The following is a 2,963-nucleotide window of genomic DNA, read 5'->3' as shown; positions in this document are numbered from 1 at the left end:
AGTCATAATTATGAGATTCAAAGTCATAATTATAAGATTCAAAGTCATAATTATGAGATTCAAAGTCATAATTTCGACTTTTCCAAAAAAGCAGACATGCTGTCTTGTGTGAGATTTACACAGTATTCCATTTGATCTGTCTAACCAAGAAAACACAGATTTTTCTCCCTTTAATGGATTATAAACAAATTGAGGAGTATTTCAGATGTGGTTTAACCAATGATGAAATTCTTGCTTTGCTTGCTGAGGTTCATGGGCTTATTCTTAGCAAGAGGACACTAGAAAGGATTCTTAATAAGAAGAAACTTTGGCGCCGAAAGAACAAAACTGATGTGAGTGTAGTGGCAGCTTTCATTCGTCAGCAACTTGAAACCTCTGGACAATGTCACGGATATCGATGGATGCACCAAAAATGCTGGATGAATGGTATTGTTACAGACAGGGAAACAGTTCGAGTCCTTTTACGCTTACTAGATGGTGAAGGAGTAGACCTAAGGTCAAGAAATCGACTGAGGAGACGGATTTACTATAGTCGTGGTCCAAACTATGTTTGGCATATGGACGGCTATGATAAGCTCAAACCATTTGGAATTGGGATCAATGGTTGCATTGACGGATTTTCCAGAAGGCTAATATGGCTTGAGGCATACAAAACAAATAACGACCCAAGAGTCATTGCTGGATACTTCATGGATGCAGTGATTAAAGCTGAGGGTTGTCCTGAAAGACTTAGAGTGGATTTAGGGACAGAAAATGTTAATGCAGCTGACATGCAAAGATATTTGCATCTTACAGAAGATCAACCTGAAAGTGATAATGTAATATTTGGTCCAAGCACTGGAAATCAGCGGATTGAGAGATGGTGATTGACCCTGCGAAGTGAATGTATCCAGTTCTGGATGGACCTCTTTGACAAACTGAAAGCAGATGGACACTTCTCAGATAACTTCTTGGACAAAGCCTTGATCCAGTTCTGTTTTCTCCACATAATACAGGTGAGCTTGATTTGAGCTGCTCTGTCTTCTCACCTATTGAAAATATTTATGATTGCTATAAAGTGGTTATAATGTGCAAAGATTTATTTTCTGAGTATGATACTAAATTAATAGCATATCTTAAATATCGCACAGATTGCATGTTTGGGTAGTTGCTTGATTTAAATTTCCCTGATTTTGGATAAATAGCAGTCATGCTAGATTTACACTTCCATTTTACTTTTGAATGCTTATTCCAAAGCTATGAGTTTAGTCTGGTTTTTGTTTTCTTCTAGAAAGAACTAAATGAAGTTGTTTCAGCTTGGAACCACCACAGGATACGTCCAGCACACAATTCACGAAGTCCTCATGGGCGACCATTCATGATGTACACAGTACCTCAGGCGTATGGAACCAGAGACTATCTACACAGCATTGATCTGAACAGGGTTGAAGCCTGCTTGGAAAACTGTGTTTTCAAAGACTTTCCATGCGATGAAGATGTCTTCAGTATCTGTGTGGACCTGATTTCAGAGCATAACCTGGATGTCACAGATGATGTGTTTGCAACAACTGATCTATACATAAGACTCAGACAGCTGATTACCAGAGATTTGGAGCTGCATTGATAAATGTAAAAACATTTTTGTTGCGTTGACAGTTTGCTACCTCGTCCCTAATTTGGACTTCAGTAGATATTTGATGACATTCTGAGAGTGGCAGCATTTGCTTCAACACATTGTTGCACCAGTATAAAGATGGGTCAAAGCCATTCACAAGCTCTATAACTAAGCAAGAAGAGATACTAAAATAAGATAAATCATGCTGAGCTGATAAAATAAGTCTGACATTAGAAAAATATATTGATGCATTGGACAGATGATTTTTGGTTTTGATATTTTCCCTTTATTATCAATATCATTGCATTACAGTTTGAACATTATGCTGATTATTAAACAGGAAATAAAGGAATTGAGAACTGCTGTAGAAACCTCATTATTTTTCAGGTGTGCAACCCAATGCTGGCTTAAAGCTTCCCCCACCCCAAATAAATCACACATATAAACTGGAAAAAGCGGTTTATTGAACTTCAAAATTAAAGTCTCTACTTAACCATTAGAGAAGCCTTTGAGTGTTTTAAAATAATACTTTAAGATAATGACAATGCTTCAAGGTGTAAAAAAAAAAAGAAAAATGTTCTTTTTCAGTTGTTTTCTGGTTAAATCTGATATTGAGCTACTACAATGGCACCAATCTGTTACTGAAAATATTTTAAGGTTATGTTTACTTAAAACAAAAATATAAATAAAATGCTGAGTAAACAAAAGAAATTTTTTCAGGAATAAGGTTAAATGAAACACTTTACTCCATTTCTTCCAGAACTGCATTCAAACAGAGTAGCAACATGTTCATCCACTGAACATTTAAATTATGTGACTAATATAAGAAACAAAACATCAGAAATTATTCATAAATTATTTATGCAACTAAGAGCTGCTTGTTTACAAGCGCGGCGGCCATATTGTATTTTTAATTGTGGAACAAACCAGCTTTTGCAGCCTCAAGTAAAATTAAAAGTAAAAAAATTCTAGTAACAATATAAAATATTTAAATTTAATAAACCCAAAATATTGAGAAAATACATTTTACTGCCAACTTAAATTTATGCTTTAAACTTCAACTCTGGAGTACTTTAACAGAAACCCCCCCCAAAAAACACTAGTAGTAGAGTGCCTACTATGACATTGCAGGTCTTATAAATACTCCAAAGAAAAATAAATTGCAAAAAGTAGAAACTCTGTGGAGTTAAGATGAGCTAAAAAACATGTTAGGATAATGCTAAACTTTGAAAGTTTAATACAAAAAGATTTGGTAACACTTTATTTGAAGGGGTGTGCATAAGACTGACATGACACTGTCATAAACATGACATAACATGTCATGAACATGAAGGAGTCTTTATGAATGTTTATGACAGTGTCATGTCAG

The 2,963-nt window shown here is 35.1% G+C and overlaps 1 long non-coding RNA gene across 1 annotated transcript; it reads left to right on the top strand.

Moving 5' to 3' along the window:
• Positions 1-13: 13 nt before the first annotated feature.
• LOC106943188 (uncharacterized) lies at positions 14-2,677 on the top strand. Its single transcript, XR_001423844.1, has 2 exons — positions 14-995; positions 1,271-2,677. It is a non-coding gene; the product is annotated as an uncharacterized LOC106943188 (long non-coding RNA).
• Positions 2,678-2,963: the final 286 nt, after the last annotated feature.

Source organism: Poecilia latipinna, unplaced genomic scaffold, assembly GCF_001443285.1.
Source record: "Poecilia latipinna isolate Pla-1442-1.1 unplaced genomic scaffold, P_latipinna-1.0 Scaffold4963, whole genome shotgun sequence".
Lineage (NCBI taxonomy): Eukaryota > Metazoa > Chordata > Actinopteri > Cyprinodontiformes > Poeciliidae > Poecilia > Poecilia latipinna.
This window is presented reverse-complemented; position numbering and strand designations above follow the sequence as displayed.